The sequence below is a fragment of the Zalophus californianus genome, chromosome 5 (assembly GCF_009762305.2).
Source record: "Zalophus californianus isolate mZalCal1 chromosome 5, mZalCal1.pri.v2, whole genome shotgun sequence".
Taxonomy (NCBI): domain Eukaryota; kingdom Metazoa; phylum Chordata; class Mammalia; order Carnivora; family Otariidae; genus Zalophus; species Zalophus californianus.
The window spans coordinates 34,970,088-34,983,988 of NC_045599.1; the positions used below are offsets into that span (position 1 = coordinate 34,970,088).

At 44.2% G+C, this 13,901-nt stretch overlaps 1 long non-coding RNA gene across 1 annotated transcript in view; it reads left to right on the forward strand.

The window, feature by feature from the left end:
- Positions 1-13,901, forward strand: part of LOC113928889 — a 124,838-nt gene that overhangs the window by 94,295 nt on the left and 16,642 nt on the right. The window contains exon 4 of the long non-coding RNA XR_003521992.1: positions 13,443-13,533. This is a non-coding gene — a long non-coding RNA (uncharacterized LOC113928889). The remainder of the gene's footprint in view (positions 1-13,442; positions 13,534-13,901) is intronic.

Below are 13,901 nucleotides of genomic sequence, written 5' to 3' on the forward strand. Positions count from 1 at the left end.
ATTCCTTTTGATGGCTGCATAATATTCCATTGTGTATATATACCACATCTTCTTTATCCATTTATCTGTCGATGGACATCTTGGCTCTTTCCACACTTTGGCTATTGTGGACATTGCTGCTATAAACATTGGGGTGCACGTACCCCTTCGGATCCCTACATTTGTATCTTTGTGGTAAATACGCAGTAGTGCAATTGCTGGATCGAATGGTAGCTCTAACTTCAACTGTTTGAGGAACCTCCATACTGCTTTCCAGAGTGGTTGCACCAGCTTGCATTCCCACCAACAGTGTAGGAGGGTTCCCCTTTCTCCACATCCCCACCAACATCTGTCGTTCCCTGACTTGTTAATTTTAGTTGAGGCCTCTATTCTATGCTCTCAGTAACCTCAGCAAAAAATGATTCTCTCCTCTAAGAGTCCCACAGAATTCTCAGAACTGGGTCTTGATGACTCTTTTCAGGTCACATACCCATTGTTGAACCAGTCATTGGCCAAGAGATGGCGATGTTCCAACAAGCCAGGCAGGTTCATATGTGCCTCCCCTGGGGCCGGGGGTTGAGTTGGCACTACCTGAACCACATCAACTGAAAAGTGAAGGAGGGTTGTTTCTTCAGAGCAAAAAAGTAGAGTTACTCGAAGTAGATAGAGAAACGACACTGAGTGTCCACACCAGTAGTAGAGGCTGTCTGGTTTGCTTTGGGAGAAGAGCATTGCAGCTGATAAATTAGAAGGTGGTCAGAGCCCCCACCTCTAAGTCCTGTTGAATCCTTTAGCATGGAGTAGGAAGGAAAAAGGGATGACTAGTTTTGGAAAGAAGCACCATCTTTAAGGCTCAACTCACTGTATCATTCAGGGCAGCACTAAGAGAGGCTAAGTCCGGAAGTCAAGGGCTAGTTCTTCTGGATCTACAGGAAGGTAAATATGACATAATTACTCAGATGGCATGTGGGCAGGCCCTGAGGCCACCTTGTGGGAAGTGATGGGCAAGCATTCGCAACCACTAATGATGCCCCTCAAGGCCCTGGTGCTGCTCAGGGATGGCGCCACCAGCCCCGAAGTCCCCATTCCCATGGTCCTGGGTGAGTCAGGCCATGCTGCAGTGGGGCCCCGCCTGATTCACCAGTCCCATTTCCTCCACTTCCCGGTGGTCCCACCCACACAACCACCACACCCAGGTTAGCACTGACCAGTGGGACCAAAATTAGCATCTGAGGCAAAATGCGAATCTTGGTCCAAGGTCCTGTGGGTGGTAGATGAATTACAGGGGGACCCGGGGCACAGATACCAGTTTACCACTTTCTGTTTAGGTCCCTACCACGTTCCACCTCCTGGGCCATCTCTTGCTAGAGTAGACATCAAGAGACATTTCCTTGAGTGGCCAAGTCTGAGCAGCTAACTCCAGTCAACCATCTCGGGGTTAGCTTGGAAATGTGAGTGTGTGGTAGGTACCATCACCATAAAAATAACTTCATGATAGAAGCTCAGCTGCTTTCTTACAGCTGCTTATCTATACACGTGTATGGGTCCAGTCAGTTTGCTTATTATTGGCCATCCTGGTTCTTCCAAAGATTCCTACCCTGCGTTCTTCTGTGTATTTGATGACCTTGCTTAATAATTCATTAATAAATGAGACTATCAACCTGACAACCCCCCCACTCTCTCTGTTCTTCACCGAGGCCCCAGAACAGTCTCCTTTTGCAAACTGTGGATATTTTACCCACAACTTTTTCTTCTCTCTCTCCCCCCACGATATTATTTATTTATTTTTTCTGACTCCTTTCTTTAAACCTATGTTGAAGTGACTCATTCTACAAATAATGACCTTCCCTAACTCTCCACTATGCCTTAGCTATGCCCTTTCCACCAAATGTCTTGAAAGAGAAGTCTGCTTATTATCCCCACTTTTCAACAGCTGTTACAATCTGGTTTCTGTTTCTACCACATTACTGAAATTGCCCTTCTAGGCTTACAACAACTCAAAGGTCTTGAAATGTTTTATCATTATTATTATTTTATTTTTATTTTAATTTTTAAATAGGCTCCATGCCCAGTTTGGAGCCCAACACGGGGCTCGAACTCATGACCCTGAGATCAAGACCTGAGCTGAGATCAAGAGTTGGACGCTTAACTGACTAAGCAACCCAGGCGCCCCTCTCCAAATGTTTCAAATGGTTAATCCCTATCAATGAAAAAAAAATGAGTAGGTGTCTCAATGTATATTTATTTATAAATTATATACATATGCTAGTATACAAATATATATACTATGAAATATAAATAAAAACAAATGATTTAAATGTTTAAGTTCAAATATTTTCCCTAAGAGGATAGTCTCCTGCATGCTTTGGTCTCATTACTGATTCCAATGTATTTTATTTTATCTTGTCAATTTTACTGAGATATAATACAGTAAATAAAATCAGTTTTAAGTGTACAATTCATCTAAATTCAATGACTTTAGACAAGTGTATAAAGTCTTCCAACCACTACCCCAGTCATGATACAAAACATTTACACCACCCCAGAAAGATCCCCCATTCCTCTTTGTCAGTTTATCCTTTCCCTGTACCCGGGCCCCTGGCAACCACTGACCTGCTTTTTATTACTAGAATTTTGCCCTTTGTAAAATTTCATACAAGTTAAATTGCACAGTAGGTCGTTTTTTGTATGTCTGATTTTTTTATATTTGCCTAGTGCTTTTGAGATTCAGCCATGCTGCTCCAAGTGTTGGCAGTTCATTCATTTTGTTTATTTTTATTTTCGAGTTTTAAAAATTTATTTATTTATTTATTTATTTTTAGTCATCTCTGCACCCAATGTGGGGCTCAAACTCACCCCAAGATCAAGAGTCACATGCTCCTCTGACCGAGCCAGCCAGGTGCTCCAGTGGTTCATTCATTTTAATGACTAAGTAGTTACCCACTGTATGACTGTACCACAATGTGTTTATTCATTTACCTATTGATGGGCATTTAAGTGGTCTCTAGTATTTGGCTATGAAGGCTAAAGCTGCTATGAGAATTGACACATAAGTGTTTATATGATTGATTTGATTTCTTTTGGATAAATATGAAGGATTAGGATTCCTGGGTCATATACTAAGTGTATGCTTAATTTTATAAGAAACTGCCAAACTGTTTTGTGAAGTGGCTGCACCATTTTGCATCCCCATTAATAAGGTATGAGACTTCCAGTTGCTCCTACATCCTTGCCAACACTTGAGATTGTCAGTCTTTTTTTTTTTTTTAAGGCAGGGCTTGAACTCCTGACCTGGAGATCAAGGATAGAACCCTCTGGGGGCACCAGGGTGGCTCAGTTGTTGGGCGTCTGCCTTCAGCTCAGGTCATGATCCCAGGGTTCTGGGATCGAGCCCCGCATTGAGCTCCCTGCTCCGCGGGAAGCCTGCTTCTCTCTCTCCCCCTCCCCTTGCTTTTGTTCCCTCTCTCGTTGTGTCTCTCTCTGTCAAATAAATAAATAAAATCTTAAAAAAAAAAAAAGAGTCAAATGCTCTGCTGACTGCTCAGTGCCTTGCCCAGCCAGGTGCCCCAGATTTTTAGAAAATTTAGAGTTGTGCAACCATTACCACAATCTAGTTTTAGAATATTTCTGACACTGCAGAAGGATCCCTTGTGCCTATTTGCAGTCAATATAATTCCCTTTTTATCTCCTTTACTGGTTTAATCAGCTCTTTTTGTATTTTCTTAGAGGTACCTGTAGGGTTTACTGTATACACCTATAACTTACCACAGTCTTTCTTCAAGTAATACATGTTTAGTGTAAGAAACTTATGAAAGTATATTTCCAACCCTTCCTCTCTTCTCTCCTTCTTTGTGCTGTTGTTACTCATTTGTTTCTCCATGTGCTATGAACCCCTCAAAGCATTCTTGATATTTTTCCTGTGGACAGTCACTTCTCTTTTAAGGAAAAAAATTTTTTAGGTTTTTATTTAAATTCCAATTAGTTAACATACAGTGTTATATTAATTTCAGGTGTACAATTTAGTGATTCAACACTTCCATACACCACGCGGTGCTCATCATGACAAGTGCTCTCCTTCATCCCCATCACCTACTTCACCCTTCCCTCCCCTCCACCTCCAGTCTGCTAACCATCAGTGTGTTCTCTGTAGTTAAGAGTCTGTTTCTTGGTTTGCTTCTCTCTCTTTTTTGTTCCTTTACTTGATTGTTTTGTTTTTTAAATTCACATATGAGAGATTTCTTTTTAAAGATTTTATTTATTTGAGAGAGAGAGAGTAGAGAGAGAGAGAGAGAGCATAAGCAGTGGGGAGGGACAGAGGGGAAGGAGAAGCAGACTCCCTGCTGAGCAGGGAGCCCGACACGGGGCTCCATCCCAGGACCCTGGGATCATGACCTGAGCCGAAGGCAGACGCTTAACGACTGAGCCACCCAGGCCAGGCTCCCCTTCAAATATATTTTTATGCCTCACGGACCTGTCTTCTTTTTTCTTGGACTCCAATTACAAGTGTATTTGTCTGCTTTTGTTGTTAGACATCTCACTGATGCTCTGTTCATTTTTTTTTTCTAATGGGTTTTTTTTTTTTCTATCAGTATTTCATTTTGGATGGTTTCTATTTCTATGTCTTTAAATTCGTTAATTTTTTTCCTGTAATGTCTAATCTGCTCCTTAATTCCATCCAATTTATTTCACATCGCAGACGTTGTATTTTTCGCCACCAGAAGTTAGACTTAACAACTCTTTCTGCCTTTGATGGTTCTTCTTCTTCTTTTTTTTTTTAATGTTTTATTTATTTATTCATGAGAGTCAGAGAGAGAGAGAGAGAGAGAGAGGCAGAGGCAGAGAGAGAAACAGGCTCCCCACCTAGCAGGGAGCCCGATGCGGGACTCGATCCCGGGACCCTGGGATCATGACCCGAGCCAAAGGCGGATGCTCAACCATCTGAGCCACCCAGGTGCCCCTTTGATGGTTCTTCTTAACGTGCTCAGGCTTTCCTTTAACTTTCCGGAACTTACCTGGTTATAATGTTTTAATGTTTTTGTATGCTTTTTCTGTATCATCTGTGACATTCCTTGTGATTGATTTTTTTTTCCCTTCCTCATTATGGGGTATATTTTCAGTGCTTTGCTTGACTAGTAAGTTTTGATCGGATTCCAGATATTGTGTATTTTATATTGTTGAGTGTTGGCGTTCTTTGCATTCCTGTATATATTGTTGGGCTTTGTTGGTCTGGGATGCAGTTAAGGTCCTTGGAATTAGTTTGATTCTTTTGAGGCTTGTTTATCAGCTTTGTTAGGGGGGGTCCAGAAGACTGGCTTTAGTGTAAGCCGGGTTGGGCAAAGTGTGGTCCGCAGGCCAGCCGCCTCTTTTGGGAAATAAGATCTCATTGGAACACAGCCACACACATTTGTTTACATATTGTCAGTGGCTGCTTTTGTGTTCCAGCTGCAGAACTGAGTAGTTACGGCAGAGGCTATAAGCCCTATCGAAGCTAAAATATGTAGCGTCTGATCCTTTAAGAAAAAGTTGACCGCTATCTGTTTGAAGCTAATGTTAGCTCAGTACCTACCTGATGCTCCATGTATTAGGAGGTCTTTCCGTTTTCCCTGGTTGCACTGTGGACTGTGTTTCCAGCCTCCTGGTTTGCCTGCAGTAGTGCATCTGACTTGCCCATCCTGACTTTTTATAATTATTCTACTTCCATAATAATGTCTTCTTCATCTGTGATCTATTTCTTCTGTTCTTCTTTGCTGCCTCTGCCTCTTTTTCCTGCCTTAAGGATTAGGTTAGCTGGTTGTGCTAATTTCTCCCGTCCTCCCTAAACTTCAGCCACCATCTGGTTAGGGATGCAATGAATGCTTAGGCATCCAGAGTACAGCGTGGAGTTGTTCGGGCTTGGAGAGAAGATTCATTTCAACCATTTGTTTTGATGTGGGGAAACTCAAGTTTTCTGGGAGTTTATAAGAATAATTTCTAGCATTTTTTGGGTCTTCTTACTGTATACCTGGTGCAGTGCCAAGTACTTCATACATATCATCTCTAATTCTCCACAACAGTTCCAGGAGGGAGATATTTTTGTTCTATTCATTTTATAAATGCAGAAATTGAGGTTACAGGAAGTTAAGCCACTTTTCCCTGTTGTATAAGCCAGATCTGGGGCCCAGGGCAGGCTGATGTGACTAGACTGACCAAGGGCCCTGTTTTCCCTGAGATTTTCCTGGTGTTAGTACTGAAAGTCCTGCGTACTAGGAAACCCCTCAGTCCTGGGCAAACCAGCGTGGTTGGCTGCCCTCGTAAATTGCTTTGCCCTCCCTCTACCTCTTCTCTATACGCTATAGTTTTTGCATAGTTTAAACTCTAAATGCATGTTAACCATTTTGTGTGGTGCTCGACACATGGTAAGTGCGTAAAAGTAGGAGCTGTTCTTACCAGTCCTATTTCTAACCCTTCTGAATATATTATAGCAGACATTTGTTATTCTGTTGGTCTTCCCGACATCTGAGCATCATTCCACTGTGTTGGGCATCTCCTGCCTTATGAGGCAGGACCCATTTCACACTCCAGAGATGGCTAATGGCAGAGGCTCATCCCTAACCCCATCCCCAACCTGGCAGCTAGAGCACGGGCCTATGGCCCAATTGAGATCAGAAGCAGGGCCCATGCAGAATCCATCCTTGTGAGGATGGTGGACACATTCTGGCTTCTTGGGGAAGCAGCCATGTTCTAGAAGCAGAGGCCTGGCGCAGAACTGTGAACTGCAGTTTGTTTCCAGTGGTATCAACTAGGGCTTCCTCACTGGACTAGGTCCAGAATGACTTTGGTGCTTGCTCCTGGCGGTGCAAGAAGTGGTGACCTTGGTTCTCTGGCTGTTACAGAAATTCTGTGAATTGTCGGATACCCTTTAGTGAGTTCTTTGTCTGCTTGAATTTGCCAGGATTGTTTTCTTGTCCCTGCAACTGAGAGTGCCGATTGATACATATATACTGTCTTGGATGTTGTGGGCACTTTAGACTTAATGGGTCCCAAGAAGGACTCCTTACCTTCCTTCAGATACCTACATCATTTTACTCAGAATCTCACCGTTCCTCAGTATGTACTGGAGTTGTGTAATTTCAAACCAGAGAGTAGGCTTCAGTCTCCTCTTCTCCACCCCCAGCCCTCTGGCATTTGCCAAGCAAGGGTCTTCCTCTTCTGGTGTTGCTCACACCTTTCCCCAGGTTCCATCGGCTCTTGCCTTGACCACACACAGCCACAGATCCCATCTTTTATCTGGCGTCCTCAGGGCAGAAAGCAGAGGGCATCCAGTGTCCAGCTTGGTTCCTAAGGCCTGAGGATGAGGACAAAGCAGGAGAGTAAGGGAGGTAGGTGAGGACAGTTTCAAACCCACAAAATTCATGCCTTGAATGGAAACGAAAAGAAACTTTAAGGGTTTGCAAAGGAGAAAGATTACAAAATACCATTCAGCCTCATTATTCACAGATTCAATAGTTGGAATTTTGCTTACTTGCTAAACTTTATTGGGAACCTGGAAATCAGTACCGGTGACGCTCTTGTGGTCATGTGTGGACGTGCTCGGAGAGGCACATGTGTGAGTCCTGGGACGGGCACTTCCCTAGCCAAGGTGGATGAAAATGACACTCTGCCTTCTCGGTGTTTGTGTTGTGACACATTTTCTGTGCTTTTTGTCGGTGATTTCACTATTTGAAATGGCCCCCAGGTATAGTGCCGAAGGGCTGTCTAGTGTTCCTAAGTGCACAAAGGCTGTGATGTGCCTTATGGAGAAGATACCTATGTTCGATCAGCTTCCTTCAGGCATCATTGACAGTGCCCCTAACCATGGGTTCAGTGTGAATGGAATCAACAATGTGTATTAAATAAGGTCTTTGAACAAAAATACACATAAAACAAGGTTAGTTAGGCATTGATGAGTTGATTGACTAGCTGGTGGAAGGAATATGTATGCTCCAAAATAGCTCTGCCCTGACATTGTCATTTAGTCTAGCCAGCGTGGCCCATCTGAAGACCGTCACAATGATGCATCAAATGTACGTCTTAATGCATCTGATTTCTAGGAGTTAGAATGCTGAACTCTGCATGGATGAAGTCACATGGTTTTATTTGGCTATCTTCAAATCAATCCACATTTCATTAAACTCCCCTCCTCTTTCCTAGGTCTGAGTGTGGATAAAGAAGGTACTCTGACCATCCTCATTTCACAGGTGGGGACACCAGAGCACAGTGATGGGACGAGAGGCTATGCTCTTAACCTTCCTCTCATGCTCAGTCTCACTGTGGTGTTGCAACAAGTCATTTCTATTCCAGACTTGTTTGGGGAGGGCAGGGTCTCTACAAGGACCACGTGGGATCTAGTGGGCACTGGTAGCAGAGGAGGCATACTCTTTTGCTGGGGACATTAGTGTCCCTTGCAAGTGCTGGAACCTGAGACCCTAGTTCCAGAGTTCTGGTCCCTCTGGCCCTTCTCTTGAGGCATGTGTTACCCAGAGTCCTTTGAACTGTCTCAACTTGTGAGTTATAAAAATTCTTTAGAAACTCTGATTTATTTCCTGAGGCTTCGACTAAATCTCCTGGCCTGGGATAGACCTTCCCACAGAACTTTCCAATTAGACTCTGGGCCCCCTTCCCCCATTCATTCATTCATGCATTCATTCATGCATCCAAGCAGCCAGTGAGTGAGTGAGCATTTACTCTGTGCCAGGCACCTTCCTAGGTGCTGGGATACAGCTGTTAACAGGAGAGGCAAACTGTTGGTGCCTTCGAAATGATTACATTCCCAGGTCCCAGAAAGAAAGGCCTGGGGAGTAGGATTGCCTGTTGAATAGGAAAGCCAGATCCGGTGTGCCTTGCCTACTGCCTTTCTTCCTCATTCAGCAGATATTTGCAAGTGTGTGTTTTATTTTATAGGTGAACACATTAAAACAATTTTACATCATTAAAAGCCCCTCTTCATCATCCTCACCCCTTTTCTCCCTTCCTTACTCCTATTCTCTACCCCAAAGGTGACCCTTATCCATTTAGTGTGTATCTTTCCACATGTTTCTTCCATGTATTTATAAACAAATGTGAATATATTGTGTTTGAAAGTATTTATAACTGTACACAATAGTCATTCCATAAATGCTTTTTAGTCATCCATCATCGATGGATGAATGAGTCTGTTTTCAGTGTGTTTTTCCCTGGTTTTCTTGCTGCCCTCCCTGATTTCTGAACCCTTCCTGGGCAGAATGACTAGGCAGATGAGGAGAGCAAAGGCTCTGGATTCCTGGTTTTCCCTTGAACCACATTAACTGGACACGGACATAAGAGCTGGTTGTCTGTGTTAACACTGCCACACAACACCATAGGCTGGGTGGCTTAAACAACAGAAATTTATTTTTCAGAGTTCTGAAGGCTGGGCAGACCAAGATCAGCGAACCCCATGACTGGATTGTGGTGGGCATTCTCTTCTTGACATGTAGATACCATCTTCTGGTCATATCCTCACATGGTGAGGAGAGAAGAGACTGGGAGATCTCTTTCTCTTCTTACAAGGCCATAGTCCTATTGGATTAGGGCCCCACCTTTATGGTCTCACCTCACCTTCCTTACCTCCTAAAGACCCTGTCTCTAGATAAAGTCACACTGGGATAGGGTTTCAACATACGAATGTTGGGGGACCACTGTTAAGTCCTTAGTCCTGTCTGTGATGTCCTGGCATGACTTAGGGCCATCACACTCCAGTGCCCCTGGTTCAGCGCCCAGTGGGCATGCTCTAGGATGTTTATTGACTCATGCATTTCTTAGAGTAGAGCTACTTGCCTGGGACCTGGGGGAAGCTGAGGGCCTCCCAGTGGCCTCCATCCCTAGCATTCCATTTGAATTAGTGGAAATTTCAACCACCACTTTGTGAATGGTTCCAGATGTGCATATTGGGGGAGAGTGAGATGGCTTGGGGAGAGCATGATAGTTGGAAAGACAAGCTTAAAATTAAAAGTTAAATTAAGTTGGGGTGGGTGACAGTTGCCATCACCTGAAGGTCCAAGAAGGGGAACAGTGCCATCATGAGATGCCTCAGCCTGTTAAACATGAGGGCTAGCCCCGTGCCTTCATGAAACAAGTGGCATGCTAAAAGGCAAGTAATTAACCTCATCCCTCAGCCCAGATCTTGGTCAGTTTTAAAGGCTCAGAAGGACAGAGACAGATGCAAGAGAAGGAAATAGAGAGTCCACACAGAATGACAGAAGAGAATTGTTCCCTGGGAGATTGAGAGCTAATTAGTCTTTGGAAGGCGATTTCAAAGGAGAAACTGTCAAGTGCCCACAGAGAATCTGTTGTGGGGATTGTGAGTCACCGAAGATGGCTCTGAGACACATTCTGTAGTGGTTCAGATGCTGGGATGAAAGACTATGATGCAGGGTTTTAGGGGGGATGGAGTGGATGACGTTTGTGGAAGAAATATTGGGGGGAAATGAACTTTTGGCTTAATGTGGCAAGAATGCTTATGAGGCAAGCCAAACATGAAGACTGTTATTCAGAAATGAAATGTCCGCTTGATGTGGGAGAACCATGTGGGAAATGGAACTGCAAAATTAGATCTGCAAAAATCAAAGGGTTGATGGAGGACCAGGATTGTGAAGCTGGTAACCTGCTGTCAGGGTGTGTCAACTTGCATCAACCCTGACTGTGGACTTGGGGACAGTTGTTCAGCATGGGGAGTTCGTACCAGGTAGCTGCATTGGGGAAACTCATCATGCATCATCAGGTGGTACTGGAAGAAGGTACCAGAAGGGTTAAGAGCCTAGATCTTGTGATCAGGCAAGCTCCAGCACTTTCTAAGTCTCTCTAAGCCTCTCTCTAAGCCTCAGTTTCCTCGCCTAGGAAGGTGGGTCAAAAATAGTACCTACATACTATGGCTGTTGAAAGGACTAAATGAGGAAGTGCCTGGAAGAGGCTTCGTTCATGGTAAATGCTCAACAAATATTAGCTGTAATTATACCAGTTAAGCAATACAATTTGTGTCCTTATGATAACGACATTTTTGCTTCAGTTTCTCAAGCCAGAAAGAATAGGCACGTGAAGAGGGAAATAAATAGAACACAGGTGCCGTCAAATGGATTTTGGCCAAAGCCATGCCAAAGGGAGTAGAGGAGAGTGCTCGAGCTGTGGTAGGAGTGTTTACCAAGTTAGGAGAGGAAATTGAGTAATTGAGAGTTATGGGAGGATTGAAAGGGAGAAAAAGAAAGAAAAGCAGTGAATGTTGCATTCTTGTTAGCCCCACTGCCACTGACTTGGGTAAAGCACCCACTATGTACATTGTGTCCCACTGGATATGGAATTCTGTGGAAATGGATTGGCCCCAGCTCATGTGGTCTTGACAGGACACGTTGTGATGTGCAAAGTGAGTGTAGCTGTGTTGGAAGAATTAAACACCACACATAGGCAGGAAGCACCACCCCAGCAGAGGCGTGATTCTGACTCAGGGAAGATCCACCACCTCGGGGATGCCAAATATATCTGACAGAATCTGAGTGTCCACTTCTTGTATTGGACTATTCCAGATGCTCAATGAAATATGCAGCCTGATCTCCCACTTTCATCCCCGTTTGGAAGAAGGAGGGTGGGGAGAACGTTGAGGAGGGTTTAGTGAACATTCCAGGAGAAAGAAGATGAGCTCAAACGGGGGGTGGAGGGGGGTGGGGAAATGGAGTAAGAAAACCGAAGAGTTCCAGTCCAAGATGGCGATGTAGGAAGACTCTAAACCCACCTCCTCCAGGCACACACCAAATCTACACCTATTTATAGAGCAGTTCCTCCTGAAGAAGAACTGAGAGCTGACTGAACAGCTTCTGAAAAAGAAAAGACCACACAGAGAATAACAGCAAGAGAAAGGAGACTTGGTAATAAGGGGAACTCCACCCCCCAGGCTGCAAAGGATAGTACTGAGGGACCATGAGCAGGTTTGTTGGCCCTGGGGCACAGAGAAAAAGCTGAGGTTTAAAGGGGCAACTAGAATATAAAGGAACCAGCTCTAGAATTCTGCCAAATGGAACTCTGCCTGGGTCAGAGAGGCTGGTGAGTACCATGGCTTTTGTTCTCCATACACCTTGATAACATGGACAGGAGCAGAGAACAAATTGGTATTTGCCAGAGGGGAGGTGGGTGGGGGGGATGGGCAAAATGGGTGACATGGAGTGGGAGGTACAGGCTTCCAGTTACGGAATGAGTAAGTCACAGAGATGAAAGGTACTGCGTAGGGAAGGATCCGTTAGTACTGTGACGGTGTATGGTAGCTAGCTTGCAGTGAGCACAGCATAACACAGAGAGGTGTTGAATCACTAGAATCACTATGTTGTACACCTGGAACTAACATAACACTGTGTGTCAACTATACTTCAACCAAAAAAAAAGAGAGAGAGAGAGAGAAGACAGATCCAGATACAAGGGACATTGTATTGACAGGTATCAGTACAAGTCAACAAGAATGTGGGAGAGAGGGAAAGAACCCAAGAGTTTTGTCCTGAGTGACCATAAAATCCTCTGTGCAGAGGTGGGGGGCACTGGAGAAACTTGGACCAGTGGTCATCACATTTGAGAGTGTTGAAGAATCACCTGTACAGCTCAGTATTGCAGATGGCTTGTACATACCCCAGGCCGACTGAGTCTGAATTTCCAGGGTAGGCCAGAAATCTGCCTTTTTGGCAGGTACCCCAGAAGATTCTGATGCAGGTAGCCTGCAAAATCACACCTTGAGAAATGCTGGAATAGAGAAAATGAACATCTTAGCCTGGCCCTCCAGAAAGCAGGGTCTGAGGAAGAGCTGGGGTACTAATACTTGATCAGGACGGTAAAATCCCAGGATGGTGAGGGTGAAGTAAGAAAGTAATAGGGTACATTGATTTTTGTTTGTGTGTTGGCTACCAATTCAAAATAAGCCATGAAGCCTCAAGCAGGTCCCTCAGTGTATGGGGTTGCTCCAGATAGTTTGCATGGAGGAATCACACCTCGGCATAGTTGGAGGGGGAAGGAAATAGGGGGGGTCTGGCCCTTTCCCCACACTGCTCTTACACCTGTTTTCCATTGGTAAAATTCACTCCAGTGAGAATTCAGTCCCCTACCTTTTAGTCCATTGGCCCCTTGGTGACTTCTCTGGAAGCCAGTCTCCATACCTCTGGTAGTAGAGTGGCAACCAGGGTGGGTGGGACTCTGGCCTGGAGAGAAAGGAGGAAGGAAGCCCTTGAGGGCACGTGAGATGGTGCACAGCCTTGTCCCCCAGGAGGCTCAACAAGTCAGGCTGGCGAAGGTTTCCAGTCCTCACAGTGAATTACAGTTTTGAAGCTGGATTAAGAAGAAAGATTTGAAGGTAAATTATCTAAATAGAGTTACGTTAACAGTGCTAAGAATGAAAGCCTAGACTTTGTATCCATAGTAAATGTCTTTAAATTCTTTTTGATTTGTATTTCTTGCCCCAGGAAAACTTCCAGTGAAAGAAGACACTGACGATCAAATGACACATAAGAGCAGTTGCAGAGTTTTGCAGACGGGGGCCTGCATAAATTCAAGGTATCACCTGTTTATTTTATATCCTGAATTAACTTTCTACCTTCCCAGTCCAGAGTTTTAATAAAAGGTTTCACCTGGGCTACAGATCAAATGTGTTTGTGAATCTCATCCAAAATCCCACAGCTTTTCCTCTAAAGACCTGTAAGTTCCTAAGACACTCTAAATGGAATATAAAAATAGTAATTGTAATTCTTGAGGGCTGCCAATGGTATACTGGGTTCCAGAGAGTCATAACCTTGTTTAACGCTTATGTGAAGCTTTCCATCTGTGTGTTACCAGGACGTGGCTAACATTACACACTGGCAAGTGGCATTAATCTGTCATAGAAATAGGGGAACTTAGTTTCAGGAAGTTTAAATATCTGGTTA